Genomic DNA, 16,456 nt, shown 5'->3' on the forward strand with positions numbered 1-16,456 from the left:
CAAATATAGCTACAAGTTCCATGACGCAATCTGCCCCCTTACTCTTAGCTAATTCTGTCTCCGAGACTGAAAAGAGCAGACGTGTGACTTACTAGACAGCTGTCTAGCTGGCAGTGCGACGTCTAAAATTATCAAATGCCCAGACGCTTTGCCAACATGTCTGGCTGCAGTGGACAGGGCGAACATACTTGACGTCTTTAAACTAACTTTGGGTCGGTTTATATGAAGTGATAGGATGCTGCGAAAGCCACACGAACCGCTGGAGCGTAAGTTTGTGTTCCATAAACGCTGCGGTAGTCATATTTCAATGAACTAAAGCATGTACATTTATTCTAGTGTACGTCGATACAAGGATTAAAACATAGCTCGCGTAATTGGTCAAGGAAAATTGCACAAAACAAGTACAGAAGCCGAATAACCAGTGCGATGAATGTCAAACAAGGAAAAAAACTAGTGACGTCATCTCGAGTTGTGCTTGAGAGGACGCTTGAGAGCGTCATCTCTACTACGTTAATTATATTCTTTGAGTGACAAGAGCATGAGAGATAACGTGTGGCTCTTGAAAGGATTATTCAGGATCCTATTTTCCACTTAAAGGTAAGCTTTCATGACTGTTTTGTTGGCTGGGAACGTGTCACGTAGGATGACGGCTAACAAACGGATTATCTTTCTTGTCTTTAGGTGCGTAAACTACTGGGCTGCCATTATGAGTTTTCTACGAGGTCCGGGACTCATGAAGGGTCTGCGAAGTTTTCCGTTGCTAATTTGAGGCGGGTAATTTTTTCTCGCCTGCGAGCACTGGTAAGCGGATTATTAACTGTTAAATTATAATCGCTAGTTTATTTGTTTCCATTAAGGCACACACCGCTCGCATAGTTTCAACTTATCGCACATTCGAGGATAACACTAGAAAGCCGAAAAGAAAGGACTGTTTTTTTTGTTGTTTTTTTTCGTATGAAACCACGTTTTTTTTAAAGCCCGATACCTGTTATATGCATAAATGAACGAAAAAATAGGATCCTTAAAACAAGCTAGAAAAATATTATCATGAATATTATCATGAAAATATTATCATTATCAAAAAAAGTGTTTTTTTTTTCTTCTCGAGAATGTTGTTCGAATGACAGTGGTAAAATTACATATATCCCGTGCTTAACATAACCTCTGAAGGTAGAAAACTTTCTAGAGCTTGACGATATAGCCAGCTAATGATAGACGAAGGTAAACAATAAAAACAAAGTATATTTGGAGAGGAGTTGTCACTAGTGGCGGTGGCAGTGTTTATGCGAAAAGGAAAACAGCCTGGGAGGCCTTCCGTATAAGGAGTTCGTATTGCTGGATGTTCTGCTTTGCCTACCACACGTAACGATTGGGTACGAACCCTGCTGCGCCAGAGTTCGGCTTAAACTTGCGTACAAGCAAAGATGTTACGACTCCCGGCCGTACGGTAACACATGCTTGGTGTTCAATGTGCACCCCGCACCGGTCTAACCTAGGTAACGCGTGAAGTTTAGCAGTACGGCAAACACCTTTTATAGATAACAAAGCCGTACGACTGAATTTATTTGGGCTGCAAGGATAATAATAGTTTTATGATAGGTTGAAGTAAAAAAAAAATATTTCAGTTTGATATTGTTGATTTTAATAAAAGCATGATTTTCTTTATCCAAAGGTCAACCGCGACGAAACTAGGTGGTGATTAGGAGTATCAACCAGAAGCCCACAGAATAGAACCGCGACAAGTGAAACGTGCCGCCACGTCTGCTTGACTATGTTGTTGTGCATGCACGAGTGAGCAGAGACAAACTGTGCGAGTGTAAATAAGAAGGGGGGGGGGGGTATGAAGCACCCTAACAAAATCTGGGCGAAAGTTCAACTACCTCATTGAATTTGCTAAATCTGTGTGAAACATTGCAATTAAAAGAATGTCATGACTGTACTGTTAAGCCTCTGACGAAACCGCGTCGCAAATCGAAAAAGGCACTACTTATTTGTATCAAATGTTATACGAAAACTCCCTATTATAAACCTGTTGTTTGGCTATAGGCGACTCCAGCGAAATTGGCGGCACCTAGCGGCTAGAAGAAATAGCTGCTCTGTCAGGTTCACTCTTCAGCCTCTCTGAGCGAATCAAATACTCGCTCCAGACGGGTGTAGATATTCAGTGGCCGAGTTGGTTAACGCAGCCCAGCTCGCTGGGCGTGGAGCGAAAGCTCAGGCTGCAGAACCCAGGGTTTAATCTCTACCCCTCAGGGCTCGCTTTAATTTGAATGAGCGTAGTACCGGCGTGCGGTCATGTACGACTACTGCTTGATGCACGGTATATACCCCAGACTAACAATGGTATTGCACTGGTTAAATTTCTCACCTACTATGTAAACCAGTTCGCCGCTGCTCAAAGGCAGACCGACTTCATGTCGAATGAACACGAATTTCAAATTTATTTTCTTTTCGGTTCCATACAAATTAAGTGCGTGGTATCGCAAGCACCGCACACAGCACCCCGCTTTCTATCACACAGAAAAAGCATTCAGAACCCACGCATATGATGAGTATATGGCCACTCAACATATTCTGTACGCCTCGGTCTTTGTCAGCATGATCAAGTTGTATAAAGTTAGAATTTTTAAAGCTACTGTCAGCTCCTCACTCCCACACCCGGTGTGTTTAGCTCAGCCGGCAAAGTATCTGGTTAAGAGATTCTTTAGAACAAAAGCAGGCGGCCTTTCCGACAACGCTTGTCTGGTGGTGATCATGTCCGTGTGTGAAATGTCGACGCTACCACGATTTAAACGCGGGCCCGAATGCCGAGGCCGGGATAACCACCTTCGTCGACTCCCACGAACTTATCCATACGAAGTGAGCAGAACTATGATCGTTGCTAAAAGGAGACCGCCCGCGCCACTCGATTGCAAAGAAACGCACATTAAAAAAAAAAAATTGTCGTGTCATTTTTAGCGGCCTGAGGGATGCAGGAGCAAGTTGACGCACAATATAAGTTTTAACTACGAGAGTGTCAGCAGAAGCCATGTAAAGTACCTGTTCACACTGGGAGTGGACACGCGCGTGCTTGATCGAAGCGCTGAAACTGCGCAGTTGGACCACGTCTTGGTAAGCGCTTTGGGACTGATCTTTTCTGCTTGCTAGATTCGATGCTGAGGACGGTTGGACCCGCATTGCTATACTCGGCAGAGGAAGGTTGGACTCGCATCACGTAGCTCGCACAAACTGCTCTAGCTCGGCAGTGCTGCCGTACCGTCGTGTCAGAAGCAAAAGAACATACTAATAACAAGGTGTACGTACCCTATGTTACGAAGCTAATCCGTATGGCGCTTATTAGATTTCGGTATGACATAAAAAGTATATAAAACAAATGAGAGTGTCCCTTTTCGACGAGAGCGTTCGCCACCACTGCCTCTCGAAACAAGGCGATGACAAGGGCAACAGAGTGAACTTTTAACCGGAAATTGAGGTAAGCGACAAAGCTATTTCAAAATCAGAATCAGAATCGGTTTATTTTTTTTCACAGCGCTTTTACACACATGTGACAGGGGGGGGGGGGGCAGGAAAAAAAGCTGCAAGTTTGCAGCTTGACGGGTTCCTGCCCCCAAAAACACAGGGCAGAGCGGCACTGTCACCAAACACACACACACAAAAAGACACAGTGAAAATAACTTACGTAACATGACATTTAGCAATACAATAAGTATCGTCTCAATACACATTGAAATAGATAGATATAACAAACATAAGACAAACAATCTATTTATTACCAGCAAGTTTAAATTTTACGGACATTTAACGAAAGTTTACCAACACTCATCTCCAGACACGAAAGAAAAACATTAGAAAGATAACTTATATAAGATATCGTATGAAAGAAACGTCATTGAAAATAGGTTGCGCTTCAAAAACAGACTGAAATAGTAGATATACCCAAGTAGTAGATAGATAGTAGTAGTAGATATACCGAAATAGTAGATATACGGAAAGGATCTACAGGGGTCGTGCGGGCATATTCCATTCAGCATGGATGGATTGATGGATGGATGTTAATGGCAGTGTCCTTTGTAACGGGCTGTAGCTTGGGCCACCTAGCCCGTCTAATAAACAAACAACTGATTCATCCTCTTCTCAGCCAATTTTCTCCCCCTATCACCAAACAGTTGGCATATCACCAGGGGGATTGGGCAAAAAAACTAACCCCCCCTCCCCCCGCATCCTCTCTTAGGCCAGGGAGTCGCCAATTTTCCTTTGGTCAAACCTAGTCGGTGTTACCCCAGCACCTGACCCACTGGGAGAAAGGGATGAGACTGTGGGCCGGAGCCACCGTGGGAGGGAGTCCCAATTTTTCTCTGTCCCGCCTGTCCCCAGCTGTGCTAGTTAGTTGTACATCATTAAATTTTCTCTAGATAATTTCCACTAATCTTCTAATAACGTCTTTGTGAGTGTAGTCCTTTTCTCTTCTGCCCTTGAATCCTCGCCAGCAAAACCCAGGGCCCCGGCCATACTTGTTACCCCTTCAAGGAGGGTAGCACGAAGTACCGTGCAATTAAAAAATGAAAGCCGCTTACAACTCCCTGTAACGCCGAATTAGAGCGCAGCTCTTGAGGAGGAGGAGGGAAGGGCACGGGGGGGGGGGGGGGTAAACTAACCAGGGGGGGGGGTCACGTGACCTTGGGGGTCACGTGACCCCCAATGCCGATGATGTCATCACTGACGTCACTGATGACGTCATCCGTGACGATGACGATGCGGGTACCGATGACGTCATTAGTGACGTCACTGATGGCTTCACCAGTGATGATGACGATGACGATGCGAATGTCGGTGACGACATCAGTGACGTCACTGATGACGTCATCAGTGATGATGACGATGACGATCCGGATGCCGGTGACGTCGTCAGTGATGATGACGATGACGATGTGGATGCCGGTGACGTCATCAGTGATGATGACGATGACAATGTGGATGCCGGTGACGTCATCAGTGATGATGACGATGACGATGTGGATGCCGGTGACATCAGTGATGACGACGATGACGATGGGGATGCCGGTGACGTCATCAGTGATGATGACGATGACGATGCGGATGCCGGTGACGTCATCAGTGATGATGACGATGACGATGTGGATGCCGGTGACGTCATCAGTGATGATGACGATGACGATGTGGATGCCGGTGACGTCATCAGTGATGATGACGATGACGATGGGGATGCCGGTGACGTCATCAGTGATGATGGCGATGACGATGTGGATGCCGGTGACGTCATCAGTAATGATGACGATGCGGATGCCGGTGACGTCATCAGTGATGATGACGATGACGATGTGGATGCCGGTGACGTCATCAGTGATGATGACGATGACGATGTGGATGCTGGTGACGTCATCAGTGATGATGACGATGACGATGTGGATGCCGGTGACGTCATCAGTGACGATGACGTCATCGGGGGTCACGCGACATGGGCGGGGGTCACGTGACCTCGGGGGGTCACGTGACCTCGAGGAGGGGGTCACGTGACCTCGGGGGGGGGGGGGGGGGGGTCACGTGACCCCCCACGAGGTCACGTGACCCCGGTGGGGGGCTCGCGCGGTGCATTATGGGACATTTCCCATGATGCACCGCGCGGTTACGCCGACGGCGACGGCGACGGCGACGCCGCTCAAGCCGGAAACGGGCCCCTAAGAGCTGCGCTCTAAAACCAAATTCGCTAGTGTCTCGCTCTCATTATGGCATGCGGCACATAGGATGGATGGATGGATGGATGGTGATGGCTATTCCTTTTGTAATGGGCGGCAGCTTGCGCCACCTAGCCTAATATTTCGTCGTCTCTTTTTTTAAATATTTGTCTAACTTTTGTTCTAACACAGCCCTCCGCTCTTTAAAATGTTCCCATTGCTTATTATTATCTTTATTTTCATCCCTCTCTAGATTTCTTCCCCCAATCTTCCAATCTCCTCTTAGTTACCGCAATCTTTTCCTTATCGATTCGTTTGTTCATGTTAGCAAATCCCAGTGTCCCCTCAAGTCTGTAGTCCTCCCCCTAAGAGGGTGGGACAAAGCCCTGTGCGCATTAAAATTACACGTTCTATAATTTCCATTTCGCGGTTGCATACGTCACCTAGAGTGTCTTTTTCCTAGAATATAGCCCTACATGCTTTCGCTCTTGGCACCCCCGTTCTAGCTTCAAACAGTAATGACCTCCCCAATGAATTATCATACAACTGTTCCTTCTTTTTTCCTGATTTTGTGCCCTGCATCTTGCTAAATATAATTTCCCCTGCATTTTATTTTAACACAATTTACTACGTTTTTTTTTATTCCTTTTCTACTGATATGCTCTGATCGGCCCCATCTCGTTCAATATATTTAGATCTCAGCTTGCGGGTTCGGTTTGTCCACTTAATGTTTAGACTCTTCATGTATAGATACTTGTGCATTTTCCCTGCCCACCATGTATCCTCAATTTCAGCTAGTCTTTCTTCAAATTTTACTTTACTGATCACTTCTCTACTCTCGAAAGATTCCCAACCCATATCCCCTGTACTCCTTAATTTGGTGCATTCCCATGTGCCTCCAATGCCAAACTACCCACACTCCTTTGCTGTATCTCTAAACCTGCCTGGATGTCTTACCTCATATACAATGCCGCATTCCCAAATGACAGTCCTGGCACTATGAGTCCATTCCATACACCCCTAACGACTTGAAATCTATTATAGTTCCAGAGTGCCCTGTGTTTCATAGTAGCTGAATCTCGTTTCACCTTCGTTATTACAATATCTTCATGTTCTTTTAGATAATTTCTTCCCTCACTTAGCCACACTCCCAATTATTTGTACTTTTGTACGTGTTATATTACTGTGTCCTGTATCTCCTGGGGTTCCCCCTTCTCGTCGTTGAAAACTATCATACCCGACTGGTCCCTACTGAAGTTTAGGCCTAAACTGTGCCCTTCTCTGCTGCAAATCCTAATTAGTTCTTTTATTTTCTAATCACTTTCTGATACGAGTACAATTTCGTCTACATACATTAACCCTGGCACTATTTGATTTACTTTATGCCCTTCCTCCATGTAAGTCAGGTCAAAACCTAGGTTGCACTGCTGTAATCTCTTTTTTTTTTATCTGACTGAGGTATATTATAAAGAGCAGGTGAGACAATGGGCAACCCTGTCTAAGTCCTCTTTTTATTGTTGCCGTACTTGTAGTTTCGGCTTCCCATGTTTCTCCCTGTTCTCCGTATAAATCCGATCTAGAAATTTAACAATGGTCCCCCCTAGCCCAAATCTCTCCTGTTGGTCTCAGAGTTTTTTGTGATTCACACTGTCACATGCCCCTTTGATGTCGAAAAATGCAACCCATAATGGTCTTTCAGTTGCCATTTCTCTCTCTATGTACTAAGTGATTATAATAAGTTATCATCTAGTCGTCTCTCCCTTCTGAAACCGTTGTGGAGCTCCCCCATAATCTGCTTTCTCTCTGCCCACTCTTCCATTCTTCTTTTTACAATTTGCATAGCCAGTCTGTATATTACTGAAGTTACTTTGATTGGTCGGTATGATATGATATCGCCTTTTTCGCCATTGCCCTTATATAATTATATAATCTTGATCAATTACCAGTCACTGGGTTCTTCCCCTCCCATAACTATCTGGTAAATCACTTGCCTCAGTCTCAATTTGCTTGTTTTGCATATAACTTTGATCAGCCTTATTGGTATGCCGTCTGGACCTGTCGCAGTTCCAGCCGAAACCTTTCCTCCTGCTTTTTCCTTGTCTCCTGTGGTCATTTCCTTTTCTTTACTATGATCCTCCTCTTGTGTTGTGCAGATGCTATCATTCCCTACGGTCTGATCTGGTTCTAACTCCGAAAGTCCTGCTTCGATTGTATGTCTAACGTATTCTCTCGCCTCTTCCCCCTCTACCTTTGTACCCCCCTGTAGGTTAACGTCTGCTGGTACCCTTCGGTCTTTTTTCCCATCCGCTGATGTATTCCCAGGACCTTTTTGGCGCATTGCTATTTTTCTGGCTTATTTCTATCATCCCCTGGACTGCTGCGCTCCCAATTTCAGGCTGTATTAATGCTGATGCTTCCGCTTTCTTTTCTGAAAGTCCTTCCATATTGATGCTACTTCGGCTGGTGTGGCCCCCTTTTTTTTTTGCCCATCCCTATTGAAAAAAAAACAGCACAAACTGGTCCCAGCATCCTAGCTTCATACTGGGTTATTGCTCCAGCATGCCCAGCTTGCCATGCTGGTCAAGCTGGTCCCAGCATTCCAGATTCATGTTGGCTTATTGCTCTAGCATGCTCAGCTTGCCGTGCTGGTCAAGCTGGTTCGATGCTGGGTCGTACTGGTTCGTTCTGGGTGAATGCTGGGTGAATGCTGGGCAAATGCTGGGTCATGCTGGGTGAACTGGTCATGCTGGTTAAGCTGGTGGACTTCCCCTCCAGTTTAACCAGTTTAGATTAATACAGAGGATAAAAACGCCGAACTATTCAGAAAAGCCAGCTTGGCATCCAATTTATTATTTTCGTATTATCGGCCTGCTCATATGAACTCAGATGCTACATATGATCCGCGCTGACACAGTACTAACCGACGCACAGACAGTGGCTCTCGGTGCAAAAAAAAAACGAGGCTATTAAAACTAGATTGCTTATTTGTCAACACAAAAAATACTAGACACGCGCAAAAACAGGCTATAACAATAAAAAAAATACTACACGGATGAAAGAAGCGACCCTGGGTCCCGCCAGTAATAGGGGCGAAGCGGCCTCTTACGTAGTCGACAAAGGCGACGAAATCCGTGTGGCTTGGATGGCATTGGCGATACTCCTTGGCACCACCATCATTCACGAACACACACATGTTCGAAGACATGAAACGACGCCTCAGTCGGTGCGTCCGACCTCTTCCCCCGCTGAACGGACTGCCGCTCGCTGTCTCCACCAAACCCGCTTCGTTTGAACCGCCGTTCAAGTACTCTTCAAACAACGCGCACACCGCCCTCCCTTCGAACATCTGGCCAAAATAGCCAAACGTGTCTCAATTTCTTCGTTCCTACCACTCCCTTTCTCTTTTATCGCACACAAAAGAAGCTCGCAGCGCTCCTGAAGCGCCCGGTCGTCTACCGAAAACTGGAGGCCAAAGAACAGGGCGTAGAACATTCGAGGTCCGAATGTTCTACGCGTTGAACATTCTACGCCGATTATTCCGGAAGCTCGCGCATGTACAGGGTGTCACAAAAGAAAATTTACACAGTCTTTTTTACCGCAAAGATAAACTAGGCATCGCCGAAACCTCATTCTTCTCCCAAAGGTAGAGCTAGAGGTCACAACCAGTTGCCAAAGTTTCAGCTCGATCCGATAACTTAATAAAAGTTATAAGTGATTTTCTGAAAATTTCAATGGGAAAATGGACCCCATTTTCGCTCGTTTTCGGTTTCTGGTGCCATAGAGCCCCATGTGTTTGAAAACTCCGTCGGCCGCAATTTTCCCATTGAACTTTTCAGAAAATCCCTTATAACTTTTGATTAAGTTATCGAATCGGGCTGAAACTTTGGCATTTGGCTGTGACCTCTAGCTCTACCTTTGGGCGGAGAATGAGCGTTCGGCGATGCTTAGTTTATTTTTGCGCTAAAAAAACCTTGTAAATTTTCTTTTGTGACACCCTGTACATAAGGGACTCCGCGCGGCGAGCCGCAGTCAGTCTCGCTAGCACTCTGAAGCGTTGCCGAATCGCCGCCTGCTTTTCTGCTGCCTCGACGCTCTTTCGTTACTTACTTTTGTTGGCACAAGTCCGCCCATGAAACCTTTATTTTCAGTTCAATTTTCGCCTTCTCGTCGCCTTAATTCGTGACAATATCCTCACACTTCTCCTTATGCTCCGCGAACTTCGCCTTTCACTCTTCCCCCTGTCTAAGCTCCTTAAATTTGTCGCTCAAGCGCGGTTCGGTGCTCCCATTCTTGGCTTAGCTCTTCGGTCACGCTCTCTACCTAACTTTCCCATTCTCTGTTCATCTCCTCCACATCCGCTTCGGCTCTCTTAATGAGATCTCCGACCTGCGCCTCGAGCTGAACCTGCTTCTCGCGCTCTACCCATATCTCCCGTTTCCACTCCTCAACCGTAGCCCATTCTCCTCCTATTCTCCTAAAATCACCTTCGGCCTCCTCGCAACTTTGCCATGCAAAGCTGCTCCCCTCGTCTTCTGTTACACTTTCGAACTCCGTCTCCATCATGCAGCACCAACACCCACACTCCTTACATTCTGCGTCGGGTCCTTTTTTTTTACTTAAGGCTTCGCTTCCTTCTTCTGTCGCGTATTCACCATCGCCTACAGACGCACAGCGCGACCCCCCCCCCCCCCTCCCTCTGAAAAATATCCCACCAGAACTCAAACCAAGAAAGCCTGGGTACGCCTCTGCCCACGCAACCAACCAGCCCGCCAAAAGTTTCAAACGTGCACGTGGTTCGGTCTCGTGACCCTACCTAGAAAGTCTACTTTAACCCAACCCCTGATCCTACCACTACTTTAAAGAGGCTTTTTGCTACCAACAAACACACACGCAACTAAACTAAACATACCAAAAATATCACTTAGCTTCACAGGAGCTCCGGAAAACACGTCCTATTTGTCAGCTTCAACGTCGGTGTTGCCAGATTGGGCTATCTGGTACCAAATTTGGCTGCATTAGTTCTTGTTGGCGCCGAAATTTGGTGGTTGGCTATGTGGCTATTTCTAGGGATGTGGTGAACTTTTGTCGAAGCTCGGGTTCCACGTCGAACTTCGAGGTTCAGCTAGTTGATTTTCAAACTTCTGATCAGTTTAGGAAAACAAAGTTGTGTTTCTTTTGGCTAGTCTAGAGGTAAGGGAGGCAGGAGAAAGGCTAATTAATTCAAACTTGCACAAACTTTTACCTTTTCAGAATGCGCAGAGAAGCATACTTGCGGAGTTCAAGCGTTTCCCCAAAGCTCAGTGGCACAAACCAAACAAACAGATTGCACTGTTACCACAGGTCCGGTAGCGCAACTTCCACCCGGACGTAGACTTAGCACTCCAAACGCTGTTGTCTTGCCCACTGTGAGAGTCCTTAGGCGCCCTAGTTTGTGACAAAGGAGAAGTCCGCAGCTTCACTGCTAAACAATTGAATACCTTCAAGTCGTCGCTACCCCAAGAAAGGACAACACAATTGAAAATAGCGTGAGTTGGAATTGGGGATACTATATATTCTACACAAAGAAAAAAAAGCCGGGAGGGATTTTTGTACGGACCTAAGATATTCGGGGTTTTGGTTTGAAGCGCCCATTGTTCTGGCAGTACTGATTCTCTATTCTGTGCTTTTACTGTAGGATAATTTATCCCGGGCTTCACAATGAAGCTGACTATGTGTTTTTTGTACTTATTTTTGAAAACCTACGAAGGAAGGGTCAGTGTTGTACGAAATTTCATCATTCCGGAGCTTATTTTGAAAAATTCACAAGCGACATAAGGCACACAAAATGTGGCGCATCTGAGGGTTGAAAACGTGACTGGGACTTGTTCTCAATGTCTGTAAAATATTGTCAATAAAAGGCCTAAAAAGTATTGTTGGTAGTCTCGGCTATTTCAGTTGTATTTTGTATGGCTTTGGTTATATTTGGGATATACTTTCCAGCCGTTTGGCGGTTTTTCGGTGGGACCATCTGGCAACGCATCCGGTCGTGGCCAGACAGTCACGCCCAAGGACCGTCGAAGCAACGCTGTGTCAGAGTGTCTTGCTAGACGTGGTGTACCGAGCTAGCCCTTAACGGTCGCTTGATCAATGGGATCGTTGACGTTGTAGCCATTTTCGAATATCTGTGGATCCAACATACATCTTCGTCGGGGCCGGTTTTAGAGAACTTCTTTCTTACTTCTTTCTTTTTTCTTGCCGCTCAAAGTCGGGACGTGTAAAAACATGTAAAAAAAAAAAAATTAGCTTTTTCACTTTGGTGAAGAAGGAAGAGCAGTGGAGCTGTAGCTTTGGTTCTTGGCGGTATTTCTCCAGGTGAGCGATCTGCTCTTCTTTTGGAAGGGAATCTGAAGCTCTCGACGCGGTGGAACTTTAGGCGATAGCGGCCTCGCGGCGGTTGCGGAACCATTCGTGCTGATGCACACTTTGCCACTCGTTCCGTTTTCGATCTTCTTCCTCCAAAGAAATGTTGCCGCCATCTATAAACGACGGCAGCAACCAGTTGTCTGGTTGCCGAGGCTGGAAAGCTTGCCCAGATCTATGAGCGTTGGCGGCAAGCAGACAATCGGCAAACACGACACTCTGGGCAGGTACAGCGATCTATGAGTGATGGCGGTAACCAGAGTGTTGTGTCGACCACGGGTGTCGACATTTGTTTGGTACCGGACACGATCCTGGGGAAACTAGCCCTTAACAGCTCTGGTGTAAAATAAATGTATAATGGTCGTTGCGACGAAGAAACTGAGCGACGCTGTTGGCCAGAATGATTTGATCGTAAAAATGATCGTAAGACACCTTTGCAGCATCATGGGAATCCTTAATAACTTACGCAATACTTACTACAATTTTGCTTCGTGAATACTAATTTGTTTTTAGGTTTTGTCGTACATAGCTTTTTTGTCATAAATCCATTTCGTGAACCTGGTCTCAGACTTCATCTATTCGGAAATTCCACCCGAACAGCTATAAAAATATATTATTGGTCCTAGTGACCCATAGGTACAGGAGGCCAATGACCACCTTCCATGTTTAACATAAGGCGTCTGCCCGAAATAAATTCTACTATGCAGTGATGGCGCATTTCAAACTGTCGCCTGAGTGCTTTTGAGTCACCCAGATTCGGGAGGTTGAACAACAGAGCCGAAGATGTCTGCTCTAAGCCACCCTAATCTACACAGAACCTGTTGCAAAAAAAAAAAAAAAAAAGTCGTCATCAAGGATTAGTAGAATTCTCTTTCAAATCCTCTACTGTTCATGACTGGTGCTTTCCTCCCCTTTGCTTGCCTTCTTTACAGCGTTTGATACGCAAGAGCGGAAAGAGTGGCATTCTTTGTAAAAAAAAAAACTCATTGTGCAGTAAAAAAAGTAATAATGGTCAAGGTCTTAGCGGTTTCTAATGCTATCTATTGATAGAACCATTTACGAATGACTAAGGCCTAGAACGACACAATAAGAACTATAAATAAAGAGGCCCTCAGGATTATCACAAGACTGCCGAGAATGACAACACTGGAAGATCTATCCACCCCTGGTCAGACAACACAATTGAAAAAGTTGCAAAGGGAACGCAAGTAAGCCATAGACTCGAAAAGACCCAAACAGGAAGTCTACTCCTAGAAAAAGTGGGCTACCAGCTAAAGGACAGGAGGGTACCTGAATGCATCATCCCCCTCCACATTGGGGAGGACAGGCGATAACTTGCAGTGAGCGAACACCGCCAAATAAGGAGCCCAAACACCCCGAAACAAAATAAACTGCAGCAATACAAAACAAACAAACAGGAGGGGTTGAAACTATACTGATGAACGACGAAAGCGTCAAATATTACACAGACGCAGCCAAGGGCGCGCATCAAGCCGCTATTGCGTTTTACGAGTCAAAAGGCAATCGCAAAAAAATGCAGACTGGCCGCCCAAGGACGCAGCCTAGAAGAAACTGAACTGAGGGCCATCGATGCTGCCGTCCCGCACGTCGACACAACGCAAAAAAATAACGGCACTTACGCAAACAGTAAGGTGGAACACTGCGACAGCTGAGGCGTGACGTCGGAACAGCTAAGGTATCACTTTGGAGCACATGAACCAAATGAACAGTAAAGGTGCGAGCGCAAACCATAGAGTCCGCATGGGCGTTTTCTATTAAAGTGAGTAAAACACCGGACGAAAATTTCATAACGCTCTGGATTTCGTGAACCCGTTAAAAATTGATTATCGAACACAGACTAGGACTGCCTTGTGGTAATTAAAGAACACTTGAAAATTGCGCTCCCAATTTTGCAATCCAGGGAATGCTGAAACTGCATCTGCATGCATGAAGAGTTCTCTGTCGTTGGTGTGGCTGTCTGAACGTCTTATGCAATGTAATTGGACACGAACTAACACCGTCTTGTGAATGGTCACTGAAAAAGACTCCCGAAATCACGCACTCAAGTTCCAGACGTTTAGCTCCACGTAATTTCACACCCATGATTTCGCCGGCTCAACGCTCACCTAGCTTTATATGGTTTTATCGCCCGAGAACCTCTCTGGCATAATTAGCGGAAACGCTTTGTTTTTTATGGTTTCCATTATCACCAGTCTTATGTTTACGTTTCCACGTGCCGTCATGGTGTAACGTGACGGCGTATCGTCACGCGACTTCTGAATGTCAAGTGACGTAGCGGGGAAGCGTGACGTCATGACATCACGTGACTCATGATGTCACCTGACACTATTAAGTTGCTTGGCGTCACTGTGCAACGTGACTTGACACGACAATGCCGCGTCACGGTGTCAGCTGGCGCCATGGTAACAGGTGACGTGTTAATGCGTAGTTGCAGGCGAGCAGCACGGAGTAAATGATCGTTCTTTTCTGTTCAGCTCGCCTGTAACTTTACATTAATTGCATTAACATCGTAACCTTAAAATGCAGGCCGTTCACCTTTGTTGGTGTTAGAATGGTGGCAGCAGATAAAATCCGTTTGCTCTACTGACGTCTAACGCCTGGTTAGCCCAGTAGGTATAAGCGCTCCACTGGAAATAGAGAGGCCCCTGGTGCAATACCAGGACCAGGCGGATTTTTTCAGCAGGTACCATTCCCCTAGCTGTGGAGTGTCGAATGTTTTGGCGGAGTGACGAAAATGCCCGCGTCAATATGAAGCACGGTTGGCGGCGCGAAACCCGCCAAGTGTCAAACTAACTGCTATCGCAGTAATAAAAAAAAATTCCTCGTTCTTACAGACGCCACAGAAGCCCTAGTTAGTGTAGAAATAGTACCAGCTTAAGGAAGGCGTCAACCGCATCAACGAAAAGGCAAGGGCACAATGACTCCAAAAATTACAATTCAATGAATTCCAGGACACTCTGAAATACCCGGCAATGTGGCGGCGCATCGGACGGCTACGGAGCTGATCTACTTATACTCGCTCGCCTGCAGCCAGGTCGCCACTACTCAAGCCAATCGATGAAAAGGCTTAAGAGAAAATCTTAAGGAAGCAAAAGCTAAAGAGCCTCATCCCTGTAGACCAATGTCCTGTACCCTCCGGTTATGGCCGGTGGAGTATGGTCTGTATACAAACTCCGCACCGGCACAGCCATGACTCGTGCGGCAAGGAAAAGAATACACACAAAAAAAAAACAAAAAAAAAGGGACCTCCACCAGACAAGCAATGGCAGGGACGACAAGCCACGGCAGGCATACGTCACATGACTAGGAAATACCCTAAACACAATAAATACAGGGAAGCTAATTAAAACAAAATTTCCAGTGCGCGTAGACCAACCATATGGTCCGAGTGGACCACCCCAACTGGAGAAGCGACGCTCCGCACGGAAATCTTCGACCTCCTGCTGGACTTCCTCAAGTGCTTCTCCTAACTTGAGCAGTTAGGAAGGTTTTGATCTCAAACCACACTCACTGCCCCACCTCATCTGATCATCCCCCGACCCAGGTGCCTTAATTCAAGAGGGCTCGATGTAACTTTTTGTATTAACTACTTATTCCCCATTGTTCTGCTATAATCGCAAATAACCGCCTTTCTTCGCACCACCTGTTTTTGAGTTTACATATATACCTATATCATATATATTTCCCCCTGTGGACCTCCTCCACAGGGAGAAATATGAGGCAGGTTCATCAAAAAGGTGATTTTCAGGCTACTTTAAAAACTCGAGAGCTATAAGTATATGTAACAAATATAACGGGATTCCTCAACCTGGCAGAGTATTGCAATACAATCGATAATAGTAAATGTATTTTATTACTGAGATAAAAGTGCATTTTTAAATATATCTTCGTAGAGATATAGATAGTATAAAGTATATCTTAAATATTATCGCGATACCGCCAAGCCTGATCTTGAATGGGTCAAAATAAAAGACACCCCTAATTGATGGCTTGATATATTGAATGTGGTCGGAATTTACACACTACAAATATCTCAAGAAGCCCTTCTAGCAACATCACCTTAAAAGTGACGATCTCGCTCATCAAATATACTCATCTCGTGGTTTGAAAACTCGAAATCTACTGCATCCATATATTATCCCACAGTCCCCTTAGTACACAAACCAGTGACATTCCTTTAGTCGGCACTGTTAGAGGGAAGGACGGGGAGGATGCTCAAACATAATCGCGGAGGTTCGTTCGCGATATGTCGTCCACATACTTTCGTAACCAAGGATGCGTGATGAATATGGCTCTTGCTTCGCGAATTATTCTTCGGCATTTTTATTGACTAACGCGTCAAC

Source organism: Ixodes scapularis, unplaced genomic scaffold (assembly GCF_016920785.2).
Source record: "Ixodes scapularis isolate PalLabHiFi unplaced genomic scaffold, ASM1692078v2 PGA_scaffold3__209_contigs__length_174095766, whole genome shotgun sequence".
Classification (NCBI taxonomy): Eukaryota; Metazoa; Arthropoda; class Arachnida; order Ixodida; family Ixodidae; genus Ixodes; species Ixodes scapularis.